The sequence below is a fragment of the Leucopleurus acutus genome (assembly GCF_964270905.1).
Source record: "Leucopleurus acutus genome assembly, chromosome: 9".
Lineage (NCBI taxonomy): Eukaryota > Metazoa > Chordata > Mammalia > Artiodactyla > Delphinidae > Leucopleurus > Leucopleurus acutus.
In genome coordinates this window covers 96084615-96098651 of record NC_139144.1, presented here as the reverse complement: position 1 = coordinate 96098651, position 14037 = coordinate 96084615, and the positions used below count along the sequence as shown (strand labels likewise).

The window sequence follows — 14037 nt, the reverse complement described above, 5'->3', positions numbered from 1 at the left end:
AAATGCTTCAGACATTTGTCTTTGCAATTAGACACATCAAAAGTGAAAGATAGAAAGTTAAAGGGTGAACGATAAGATTTCTAGACACATGCGAAATTAATAGCAGCTCAGAGTCCAACCAGGAGAAACTGTACCTTTGGCTGCAGGAGACAGGATGGGAATGCCCCGAGCCCTCTGGTGCACCTCACAGGGTCGGGCAGGCAGCTTACAGGAAGGAGACATTTCTCCTCTGAAATTCACCTTCTTTTTCCCCAGTGAGGCCAGTATGACTATGTTCATTCCCACTGGTCACTCTTACTTTGAGCTACGGACACAGTTGCTAGATTCCCGGGACCAGGGACCAAAGCAACCACAGGTGGAAGAAGTTGGCTGGATTTTATAGGCGAAGAGCATTTTAGGAGTATTTTGAAGCAACCTCCACCTTCTGCTGATAAGGCAGCTGAGACCCAGTGCATTATAATGGGGAGGAGCTGACTCCAAGCCTGCTGTTTCTCCTCACGGGGTCAGTGTGCCCGTAACCAGAGATCACGACACCCACTTTGCCAGCCATGACCACCTGGCCTCCAAGTTCCTCAGTGACAAAATGAGGATAATAAGAGTCCCTCCCTCATTAACTGTAGGAAATATTAAATGAGATCATCTAAAGCCGACAGTTGATGAACTATTCTCAGCAGAGTGTCTGGCACCTTCTGAGCATTTAATAAGTTATCCTTATTATTAGAATTCTTCATGATTCTTCCCTTTCCTCCTTTCTCATCCCCATGCAGTTGCAAAGAAGAACAAACACTGCGAACATTTTTGGATCACCTGCTGTCTGCCATGCCCCCATTTTCAAGTGTTCATTTATTTTAGAGGATGTGCCTTGATTAATATCCTGTATGGGTTTGAATTTACATTCACAAGTATGTTTGAATTTCACTAGCACTCCTCTCCAGGGAGTCATGCTATGTCAATACCTCTTATCCAGATAAAGCTTACATTGGTGTCATCAACTACCATTTGGACTCTGCAACAGAACTGTAAACAGAGCGATAATTAACGAATTTCCCAATTCTTCCCCCCTATTCCACATTTACCAGGCATCTCATCTTCAGAGTTGTCCTTCACCCTCAGGAATTTGGAATGAAAATAATGAGCAAAGGGGATTTTTTTTTTCAAAAAGAAAAGCCCCATGAATTACAAGCAGGTGGCTTAATTTTATGATTTACTTTTCACAGTTGGATACTATCTTTGCTTCTCCCCTTACGTCCTCTCCCGACACACACACACACACACACACACACACACACACACACACACACACACACACACACACACACACACACACACACACACACACACGGATCTGTTTCTCTCCCTCCATCCTTCTCTCCCCCAACTGATGCTTTTAAACTGCTGTTTTTATTTGGTTTGTTTGTTTTTTTTTCTGGCACCAGAGTTTAGGACTTTTAATTTGTCCCAAAGTTGCTAAAGCAAAAATCATGATAAAACATTCTGCTTTCCTTTATAACCCCCCAACACAATAAACTGCTGTTTTTAAGGCCAGGGTTCCAGGGGCCTCATGATTGCCAAACCCAAGGGCACTCTTCCAGCCTCACCACCATCTCCATCTCCAGATTCTCTCCTTCACTGGCACCTGGTTTCACTCCCTCTTAGGTCAGAGAACCTCTTGCTCCGTCGTGTCTTCTAAACGTCTCTTCTTTCTGTCAGTTCTTCATCCCCAGTGCCCTGGCCTAGCTCAAACCTTCCTCATTGCTCACCTGGACCCCTGCCATGGCTCCCAAGTAGGTTTTCTTGTCTCTGGGGTCAACCCCACACACCCTCCAATACCATCCCTCTTCCACTGGCAAAATGGTCCTTCAAAAAAGCAAATTCTATCACATCACTCCCCTCCTCAATTTTTTTTTCACCTACGAAATCATATCCAGACAATTCCCTACAGCACACAAGTCGCCTCTTGATCCGGCCCTGCCACACCTCCTGCGTTTCTCCCCGCATCCCACTTGCCTCTCCACAGCGCCATGCCCTTCCCTTTGCACACATGCTGTCCCCTCTGCTGCAAGTGCCCTCGCCCACCTCCCCCACTGCAAACTCCACCCCCTTGTGGAAGATTCAGCTCCAGGGGGGCTCCCCAGGCAGAGAGTCCTGTGCCCCTCCCATGGCACACAGGAATCCCCACGTGACCGGGGTCCATTAGCGTTTCTTGCCTTCACATTCTCCAGGAAGCTCCTTGGTTGCGGGGGGGGGGGGGCACACCTTACTGGACTGTGGTCACCGGTCCCTCACAGGCAGATGGTACATGTCAACCACGTGGTGCCCAATCTGATAAATGACTAGAGAAGATAGAGAAGTATTCCTTCAGAACGATATTTTTAAACCCCAAAGAGGAAAAGATGACAAAAGCCCTGTGTCTGCTCACGTGAGTGGCATTCTGGAAAGCTTTCAGGACGGAAAAAAAATCTTGTGGGTCTAACTGGTGGCACCAGAAGAACAAGCCTATCCCCGGGGCGCTATTTAAATTACACTCAGTGATTTTCTTTTTAATTCATTTTCATTCCAGGTGCAGCCCTGCAGCTATTTTAAAACTGAGACTTAAAGTAATACTAATGGCTGGAGTGCTCACAGGTTCCCACAGTAACAGGGCACCTCGAGTCTGGAAAAAAGCCCTTCACGGAGCCTTGACAAACCACTATATCCCTTCCCCGGGAGACTGTGGAAAAGGAACAAAACAGTGGGCTCCGTCATCAAAAGATTATGCTTCACTTTGCAAAAGCATTCATTCCTCCAGCCCCTTGAAAGAGTTCACTTTGTACAGTTAACCATTTATTTTCAAAATATTAAGAGTCTGAAGGGGAGACGAAAATGATGGGCAGGGAAGCAGACAGGCACCAAAAGAAGCTTCCTCCCAGTGTGGTCCGCAGGCCATCTGCGGGTTCTGAGTACAAATGCCAATTCCAGACACCCCTTCAGAATGTGGAATCAGAATCTCTGCTAGGAAAAAATAATAATAAAGTATCATTTAAATGCATGCTTTCTGGAAAGGTGCCCCAAGAAATAGTTTTGTGAGTGGTGCCCAGAGACACAGCCCTGCCTCTGACCTGCTTGTGTCAGCAAGAGCCCGGGCTGTTGCCTCTCAACTCATTAATGAAAAAAATCAGGCTTTAATTACTGGCCTAAGCCAGCAGGGAGTCTACAGTATGAAGGCAGCCCAGCCAGGAAACTTCCCCAAGCATGGACTCATGGACGATTCGTGGTCGGCGAGCCCGGCCCCTCTCCTTGTTCTGGAAATAGCACTGACCCTCGACATGGAGGATTCCTATCTCCTCATCCCGCACCCAAATGCACAGCACAAATCTGAGACGAGCAGGCACCACCTCCATCATCAGGGTTATCACAGTCAGGGTTACAGGTGAAAGGATGGGCATCTGACTCAGGCCAGGCCACCAGGAGTCCCTCCTTGAGGATGAGCCCAGGAAGATGGGCGGGTGCAGCCAGGCCCCTCCCCCTCGTCCACATCCCCATGCCATGGGAAATGGACTTGTGACCCAGTTTACCCAAGGTGGGACTGTGGGACTCTTCTGGACAACCCAAAGAGCCCTGTGACATAAGGGCCATTAAAGGGAAAATGGACTCGGTTTGAGGGTTTCTGCCAGGATCCCAGAAGTGTATCAGATGACAACTTGCAGATACGCAGAGGTTTGCAGTGGGAAGCTTCCAACGGCTACAGAGTGGGTGATCTAAGAAGTACCCATGCCATTTGCTCACAGCCAGCTTCCCCAGAAGCACTGCAGTTTTGCTCAGTAAGTTGGGTCACTTCGGTCAGACTCGGGATTCATGGCGGGGGGGGACCCTGCCCCGGCAGCCACTGGACCCTTTCCAGCCAGTCCCCTGCCTGAATCCGCCAGCCCACCCGCCCACCAGCCTCAAAGGCCCAGAGCACCATCCTTCCCAGCTAGGAGTGCACACCTCTGAGTCCAGCTCCTAAACTGGATATTGCCTTTTTAAGAAAACATCCCCTGCTGCCGGGAATGAAAGCGGCCGTCTCTCCCTTCTATCAATTTCCACAGCATTTGCTGTGCCTACCGCAAATTTAGCCCTTGTATTACAATTCATGACATCAATGACAGCCTTCGAGTCAGAAAGAGAACTGGACAGTATTTCCCAAAGTTTAAAATTTCACAGACCCGTAAAATCTCCCCATAAAAAGAGTGTCAACTTAGCACTCACCTGCTCCAGTTGTTACCAAGACCTTTCCTTATCTGGGGTCTAGTTCTGCCTCCCTCTAATGTCCACTCTTTGGCCCTTATCTTACCCCTTAGAACTTTCCTTCCACATAGTTGTTTTTAAATTTCACCCCTAAGTCCTTTCTTCTCCAGACTAACTAGGCCTCGTTCAGCATTTTCAGGATGACAAGCTTCTCTCTGAATCCCCTGCGTATTTCACAGTGCCGGTTACATGGCAGACACTCCCTAACTGTTTGCTGCAGAATGAAAGGATGAACTGCTCTTCATTCAACGTGATTTCCCCTTCACTTTCCTGGCCGTGTCCCTCGAGAGGCACTGCAATATCTCCATGTGCCTCTCAAAATGTCACGCCCAGAAGTGTGTGCCACACACCAGATGGGCTCAGCTGTGTGGAATGCCAAAGCCCCTCGGCCCTCTTGCCCTGGGCACAAAGACTTTATTCCTGAAGCTTGAAGCTATATTTGCTTTCTGGTAGCCATTTCGTACTGCTGACTCCTGTGAGATAGGAGTCAACTAAAATTCTTAGATATGCTAAGAAATTCTTAGAATTTCTTAATTGGTATTTTCAATCCAAACGCAGATCTTTTCCATTTAGCCCTATTGTATGTATTTTTGCGAGTCAGTATCTTTGATTCTTATCTGGCTTTTCATATCTTATCTCTCCAACTAGAGGTTAAGGTTCTTGAGATGGTATCTTATATACTTTGCTATAAGGAGTAAGGGTAATGAACCAAATATGTGTTGGTTCATTAAGCTCTACTTGAATCCTAATATCCCCCAGGACTCTCAACTCCTGATGAATCACATTTAAGTCCCAAGGGTAGCACCCGAAGACTTCTTCCAACTGCCCCCTTCTTACCCACACGTTTCCAGATGTGACTCTCACTTGTCTCCGTAGGACCCAGTGGCTGCACCCAAAGCAGGCTGCTTGCATCCAGACACACTCTGCTCTCCATAAATCACCAGCCCCCTCCCTGGTCGCCATCACTGCCTTCCGCCTTCTCAAGACTCAGTGCGTCCACACGCCATGACGCACTGCATTGCCCCCACGTTCCCTTAGCATTTCTAGTGCAGGCCATCACACAGGAGAGACACCTGGCGCAAATCTGTGATCATTCAGATTAACCAAAACAGAGAAAGGATCATCATCTACTTTAAAAACGGGGTTCTCGCTACAAAATGGCCTGTCACGGATTTTTATAAAAGCCCCCTTTAGCGTATTTAAAATATGACTTGACGTGCCCATATGCAGTTAACACGCAACTTTCCATGAACACATCTATCCTACGTGGAGATGCCTCCGGACCTTCACAAAGTATTGTTCTCTGCAGCAACGCTGTCTCCACACATGCCAGACCAAGGCCTTGAGACACACTCTGTCACTGATGGAGCAATAATGAATTCTTCTAAGTATGTATATAAAAAGGGCTTTTCCTGCATTCTCTGTGTATCGCAGTTTTTCCAAGAACCTTATAATGGAATTAAAGAAATCGTAGAACCTTATATGCAGAAGAGACTTTGATGAAGCGACTCACATTATGGGCAAGGAAAATTAACCCAAGCAGAGAGGTCTACACCTCCTTTATCCTGCTTTCAAGTACCAAAAATCCTTCAATGAAACCCATCCACGAGCACCTCCTCTGGAAGCTGAAGATGGCACTCCCATCCTTCCCTGACAGGGTTTCAAGGACAGATGATCTCCAACTATTTTATTCGAGATGCTGTACGTAAGTCCCCTTTCATGTGAAGCTCCTGAAGACTAGTGGAGAGTCACATGACAAACTATTCAACACTGTGTTATGACAAAGTCATCTAGATGCCCCATTGCACATAGGAGTTAAAAACTTCAGCCACATGTGTCTTTACTTATTCAGATATTGCTTTCAATTGTCTTCTCTTGGGAGAGGCCTGATACTTGGACAGGGGCTTCTAGGGACCCTTCACGGTTCCTGGGACAGTACTGGGTACAGAAGCTTCTGGCAGACCTGCTTGACGCTTATAATTGGAGCACACGAGAGCAGGAAAACAAATGCACAGTCTCTCTCCAGTGGTAATTAATGGTCAGTTTGTTGAGACAGTATCTGTTTAGATGGCCAATAATTACCAATTTGTAGAATGCCGTATTTTGTTTTGGTTTTTTTAATGTCTTAGATCAGTCTCTTCTTTGCGCCCTAATATCTCTACAAAAATGTCGCAATTTCTCACTCACTCATTATATCTCAGGGACCACGAAGGTTTGAGAATGTCATTTCTATAGAATTTTTTGTTTTAGCACAAGCCACCGTTATCATGTCCGCAAGTCACATCCCGGAAAGGGGAGAGTGAGGTGGTGAGGGGAGCCCCCTAGCAGGTGGGTGGGAGTTCTCAGAACCCCTGAATTTTGGAGCAGAAAAAAGGTTGTGCCTGGTGACATAATCCCCAGCACAAGGGGACAGACTCTGGTGGAGTGACCCAAAATTAGGTTTCAAAATGGGAATTTTGGTTTTTCTCCAGAGACAGCAGAGTTGATACAGAACATTATTTATAGATTTGACATTAGCAGGTCTAAACCATTTTTCTTGTTTGCAATAAATCATTTCATAGAAATAGCTACAGATTATTCCTTCTTTGTTTTAGAAGTAAATTACTTATTAAATAAGGGGGGAAAGTAAATGATGTCAGTAAAATCCTCCAGTTGGGCCACACAACATCAATTCAGCAAAATGCATTCCTGCCTTCATAGGTAACGGCCCAAATTTAAAGTAACATCATCAACGAGCAGGATTTGTTGAACACGTACTATGTGGGAACGTATACTCATCACTGCAGGAGAAGCGAAACGCACTAGGAATTGCCTTCTGAAAAGGTGCCACCCAATTAGAGATCGGAGACATGAAAGTGCGCTACAGCACAATGTGGTGAATGGTTAAGCAGCTGAGCTATGTGAGCCACAGGAGTCTATGTAAGAGCTCGCTTCTGTCTAGTGTCCACAGAAGGGCCGGGTGTGGAGCTGGGCACTGCAGCATGGAAGGAAGGAGGCCTGAGCAAGGGGACAATATGTCCAAGGACATGAAGGTGAGGCAGAGTAGGGCAGTCCTGCCTGGTGGGAAAGCAAGTCAAATCCTGACACTTGCAAGCTGTGTGACCTTGGGCAAGTTGCTAGGCCTCTCTGAGCCTCCGTTTTCTCACTGTAAAAGGGGGATACTAGAGGAACCTAGCTCCCAGGACTGTTGCGAAGAGTAAAGGAGATCATGCAAATGAAGCACTTAGCAGAACCACCCAGAACCGAGAGTAAACCTTCAGTACATGTTAACTACCATTTTACTTTCAAGGTTATAGAGGAACACAGGCAACCCTTGGGTTGAGCTCTATGCTAGAGCGGAGATCAAAAATGGAGGGACCGGCAGCTTCCTTGGTGGCGCAGTGGTTGAGAGTCCGCCTGCCGATGCAGGGGATGCGGGTTCGTGCTCCGGTCCGGGAAGATCCCACATGCCGCGGGGTGGCTGGGCCCGTGAGCCATGGCCGCTGAGCCTGCGCGTCCGGAGCCTGTGCTCCGCAATGGGAGAGGCCACAACAGTGAGAGGCCAGCGTACCGCAAAAAAAAAAAAAAAGGAGGGACCTTGTTTTGCAATAGCAACTTAATGACTGGAGAAAGGAAATGGGTCATGGAGCTCCATGCTGCTTGCCGTGAAAATGAACGTGAGCGAGTGACACAGGAAAAGAGGGTCACGGTCAGCACGTCTGACTCTTCCCCGCACTTGGCCCCCCCCACTCAGTGGCTACTACAAGTGGAGTCCACTCACCCTTGCCCAGCTCCTAAACTACTTACACTCTTTTAAAAACCCCATAAAAGGAGTGTCAGATGGAAACCAATGCCGGGAAATACCTGAGGATGGTACCTTGTGATCCTCCCCGTCAGGAAGCCACAGAAAACCAGAGTTCCTGAAGGCCGAGACAACCGACAGCTTCCCCAACCCCAGCTTTTCAGAAGACCCAGTGATGCAGGAACAACACTCACTGGAACGTGGATACAGCCGTCTACAGAGAGGGTGGGATTTGCCTCATCAGGGAGCCGATGCAGGGGTAGGGACTCCTCTGTTACTGGGGCAACAGGCAAACCGAGGATACAGTCAACTGTCCCTGCAATGTCCCAGGGGAGACTTTTAGAGCCCGTGTCAGATAGACCTGTCTTAGAGCACTCAGGAACAAGCACACCTCCAAAGTGGCTGCCTGTGGGCTAGTGTCAAGACTCACAACAATGATGGTCCAGCAGAAACACACAGAACTAGAACCAGGAAGTTCTGGAAGGCACAGGAGGCACTGACAAGGCTGATCAGGGAAGCATTCTTCCGGTGAACACCTGGGCTGCCCGGCTGGCTGAGCGGCCAAAGTGTAGTGGCATTTTCTTCTCGGTACCAGAGTGAGAATGACGTGGCCCTAAGGACATGGTAACACTTAGCAGCAAAGGTCAGCAAGAGCTATGGCTTCGGTTTTTAGAAGGCTTAGAACGAAAACTTATCTTTCTTTGCAACATTTTGATTAAGCTTCAACTGGAATTATGCAGTGTTCTGTTTTTTGTTTTTTTTAAAAAAGCCCATATTTTAATTAGAAACGCTGCTTTCAGGAAGAATGGTAAAAACAGCAGTACCCAAAAAAAACACTGAAAGTAGTGAAATGACTTTTGGTGAATATATCTGACAAACAAGGATGATGTTAAATGGTGGTTGAATATATATGTTGCTAAACTGCATCAGATTTTAGGAACAAAAGAGAATGTACTCAAAGAAAATTCCTGAATGTCATTTTCTTATCATTCTGGAGTCTCCTCTTCCCAGAGCTGAGCTGCCCACCTGAGCATCTCAGCTCAAACCAGGGACTCCCTAGAGCTGCGGACTGACCATACAAGAATCAGAAGTTGAACCAGGTGTTTCCCCAAGGGTCTTCATTGCTGCTACTAGACCCTGAAGCCACACAATTTTTATAGTACTTCAGGGACCACAGCTCTGTAATCAAAAGACATTAACATATCCTATCTGAGGGAATCCATCCTACCGTGAATGTCTAGACAGTCACTGCACTTCTTATTGATGGCCAGTGAGAAATACGGGTCTCAATGTAATTCTGCCATAAACAAGAGTGGCACAGGATACAGTGCCCCTAGCTGGGGAAAACAAGCCTCGTACTCCCTTAAGAGCTCCAATGTTGACTTTCAGGGGGAACTTTGAGAACATTTAATTAAGCATTTGCTAAGTGCAGGTACCAGCTAGGTTCCACAGGTGAAATGGTTGTCAGGCCAGCTCCTCCCCCCCACCCAGTTACAGGATGAAGAGTAGAGAATCAGGCCAGCACAGCCCTGAAGAGGCTCTTAAGGAAAAGCATGGGGCTTCCCTGGTGGCGCAGTGGTTGAGAGTCCGCCTGCCGATGCAGGGGACACGGGTTCGTGCCCCGGTCTGGGAAGATCCCACATGCCGCGGAGCGGCTGGGCCCGTGAGCCATGGCCGCTGAGCCTGCGCGTCCGGAGCCTGTGCTCCGCAACGGGAAATGCCACGGCGGTGAGAGGCCCGCGTACCACAAAAAGAAAAAAAAAAAAAGAGAAAGAAAAGCATGACCCAGAGAAGAACACAGCATGAATTAACTATGAGGCTATCCCAGATGCCAGAGCAAGAAAGCCAGCAAAGCCCAGAGAACAAGGCAGCTCCACAGTGGCTGAAGCCAGCCGAGCTGCGGCACAGAATGCCCGCCTCTGGGCTCTGTAACCACTCCAGACTCTGCAGACGTGGCTTGGTTTTCAGCCTGATGCTTGATGTCAGTACATTAACCAGGGATGCCCACATCTACGCCTGTGCCCTGGAGGATGCTGGCTTGAAGCCAGGGCCAACCTAACACAGAGGAAGAGGAGGCCAAGGGTAGGTGACCCCCGAACAAGTTATATCAGAAGAGGGACTGCTCAAAGCTACAGCACCATTTGGGGTTCCAAGTTTCAGTATTTTTCTCAAGAAACTTAAGAGACTTTATCTCATTTAGTCCCCAAGCAGCCACTCTGGTTAAGGTCTCCGCCATGAGAAGCCCTGATCGTGCTCCACGATGGGCTGGATGACGGAGCAGAAGGAATTCAAGGAGGAGGAACCTCAGGATCCCCAGGACAAGCTCATGGAGGACCCCAATCCCCCAGCCAGGCCATACCTGGGGCCAGTACTTTAGTCCAACTGGCAAAGACTCATTAGCTGGAGAAACCCGACCTGTTGTCACAAGAAAGCACTCTGAAATCAATTAAAATCTACTGTCAGGAAGGGGAAGTTGATAGCCATCATGACCATATTTAGCAGTCAGGGGGCTGGAGGAACACCATTGTAACCTGTGCCCACCATCGTTTCTGGGGTCCTAGAAAGAGCACTGGATTTGGGGGTTACAATTTCTTGGTCCTTTATGAGTTATGAGGCCTTCAGCAAGTCATTTAACCTCTGTAAACCTCCACTGTCCCCACCACTTATATGAACACAATAAAACTTAACTCCAAGGATGCTGGTGAGGATCAAATGGAATAACGTACATAAAAGTATCTTAAAACCATAAAGGGCCACAGCAATATCAAGTATTATTTTGACAGCACCTGGGCACCTTTTGAAAATACATAAAGTGGCCAAAAAGCTGATCCTGCTTCTTCATCCTTCATCTAACCCAATCCCAGAAAAGATGAGCCCCACCTAACTACCTCACATACCTACCCATTCATTTATTCAACGAACATTCATTAAACTTCCCCAGGGTGCCAGCACTGTGCTAGATGGAGACAGAATAATAAATGAGACACCCTTCCTGTCCTCAGGGAGCATGAATCTAGAGGATTCTAACACTATCTATTTCCACCTTCATTTTATATTCTTAATCTGTAAATCCCGTCCTAGCAAGATCCCTATACCACCTTCCTGGTGCAGATGAACAGGACTTGAACATGCCACCCTACCCGGGAGCTGAGTCCGAGGTTAAGTCTGCACCACTGTCATGAAGCCACGAGACTCAGTTGTCCCCCCACCAACCCCATCACCTTGGCCCTTGCAAGTAATTAACAAGTAATTAGCAACTTCTTGCCTCCCAGAAGTCCTGGTGGACCCAGCCTCATTCTTAGCAGATGCACAGTTTTTTGAAGCCACTTCTGAAATAAACACATTAAATATCAAACCACTAAACCAGAGGTTTCTCTCTACCCTGTAGACCACGTTAACTATGTCCATCATGAGGACTTGCAGCAGGTTAAGCACAATGTCAGAAAGACCTGGGTTTGAATCTTAACTGTCACTTGTGATCCTTTAAGCTAATTACTTAGCTTAAAGTACCACACTAAGGTTCAATTTTCACATGTAGAAAACTCAGATAATACCTACCCCATAGTGATGTCCAAATAATTAAATGTGATAATGTTGGTAAATAATTTAACAGTGCTTAGCACTTAGAAGCACTCTATAAATGGTAGTCGTTACTGTTTATAATAGTCATTACTATTGACATGCTTACAAAACATAGCCCATTTCATCCTATGCCCCTTGATTTCTGTATTGCCTGAATAAACGTACAGAGAAAGCAACGCCTCCATTGACTCTAGAACACATTATTTCTACCCGTGGACCCCAATTCATCTTGCCTTTTTGGGAAAACTAGCTCTCAACCCTGAAGGTTAAGATATATTTATCCCTGGTTTAACACACACCTTGTGGACAAAATCAAAGAATAAATCACTACCTGAAAAATTTCACAAACCCATCGGGTTTCATGTCTCCCACTCTATTCAGACGTAATATTGAAGTTCATGTCTTCACAGCAGCCCCTCTTCCTTTCCAACGACAGTTTTTTTTCCTCATCCCAGTCCCTCATTTACAGTTCTTTCACCTCCGTCTTCACAATGGCCACTTGCCTCATACAGGTCAGGAACACCCAGGCTTAACTGAACAGATTTCTGCAGCTCGTTCAGCCTTAAAGACAGGCTGCGTAGTAAAGAATCAACCTTGCCCTAAGAGAGGTCTGGCCTTTGCCATGGGCTTCCGGGAGGCAATTCTCTAAGCCCATGGCACGTAACACCTGACAGGGGTCTGTCTGCCTGGGGCCTATCGTCATAAAGGATAGTATAAGGTGACTTCGAGGTGGGGCTTCGGGTCACGTGGTATCAGCTCAGCCTCAGGAGGGGCTGGAGACTGAGATCAACCCTGTGGTCGGTCAACCATGCCTACATGACGGAGCCTGAATAAAAACTCTGGTCGCCAAGGATCAATGGGCTGCCATGGTTGACAGTACTCCATACATATTATCATTACATTGATGCCAAGAAAGCAATGGTGCCCATGATTCCACAGAGAGAGGAAAACTGGAAGCTCCACATTTGGAACTTTCCTGGACTCTGCCCTTTGTGCTTCTTCCCTTGGCTGATTTTAATTTGTATCTTTTCACTGTAATAAACCATAACCATAACAGCTTTCAGAACATTCTATGAGACATTCTAGTGAATTATCGATACTAAGAGAGCTCTTGGGGGCTCCTGAACTTGCAATTGGTGTCAGAAGTGAGAACAGTCTTGTCAGCTATTCCTCTAACATTTCAGAGACCATTGGGAAAATTCCTTCAGGTGGGCAGGTGGGTTCCATGTGCGCTAGGGACATCTCTAAGAAACTGAAAAACCGCACCCTTGGATCATTCCCTGTCATCAGAAATTGAGCCTCAAAGCCTAAAATTGTTACTCCATGTCCACTTGCAAGACCTTGTGGGGTCTTGATGATCTACAATCTCTGAGTTTGTGTGTATAGATGGACCCCTCAGCCCTCTCTCTGTCCTCTGACCTCCATGCTCAACATGGGTGAGCTCCTGCCTCTGGGGCATCTGGGACTTCTAAGTCTGGCATAGGTAGTCACAGAGGTGGCAGACTGGAGGTAGATTACAGGGATATCATCTGGAAAACCATACCTGGGAAACCACCACCTGTGTCCATGTGTCTCATCTGCCTCAAAAATGTCATAGTCACCATTCTGCTGAGCCGGATCCTCAACTCAGGGGAGGAAATTCTATAGACAGAGGGAGGGAAAAGAGGAGCCAGAGGAATGCTGCGGAAGCCAGAGGCCAGGGAGAGTGCGGTCCATGACAACCTCTGAATCTTCAGGATTCACACCTGTTAGGATGTCTTCCCCAGGCTCGCTGGGTTCCCCTGCTGAGAAATAAAACCCTTTTCAAGGTTGTGCTGCTATCTGCAGTGGTCTGGTGTCCAGATAACGAGAGCAAGGAGATACATTCTCGTGTCAAGGCTCATGGGGAAAATACAGGAAGGAAAAATGTCAGCATTTGGATACCAACGGAAATGGAAAATTTCAAAAAAAAATCAAGAGAGAAAGAAAGCGCATTTGGTGATAACAGGACTGGAGTGAGCTGACGCTGGCCAAATGTTATACTGGATCTCAACTAGCCACAATGTCTTTCTTTGTTAACCTTGAACCCCAGCCATCTGCTCCAAGAACGGGGAGTAAAATGAGGGGACAAACTGGACCCCATATGTTTAAAATGAAGAGGTTTCAGGGCTGAAGGTTTCAGGGCTGAAGGTTTCAGGGCTGAAGAGGTTTCAGCCACTAAAGTCTAATAGTTGGATTTCCTTTAAATTGCATTGTCGTCAGAGGCTGTTCAGGCTGAGTTGCTTAGGCAGTAAATTCTGGTTCTAGCTGCCATTTCACACTATGCTAATGTATGTGAGAAACTGTCTCCCTGGATACCGTAGCAAATTGTCAGCTGAATCATAGAAACGCTATCAACTTTTTCATTTTTTTTCAAGTTTTCCATTTTT

The 14037-nt window shown here is 47.0% G+C and overlaps 1 protein-coding gene across 2 annotated transcripts in view; it reads right to left on the bottom strand.

The window, feature by feature from the left end:
• Positions 1-14037, bottom strand: part of TMEM178B (transmembrane protein 178B) — a gene marked incomplete at both ends in the record, with an annotated part of 359634 nt that overhangs the window by 189447 nt on the left and 156150 nt on the right. The gene's annotated exons all lie outside the window — the stretch shown is intronic.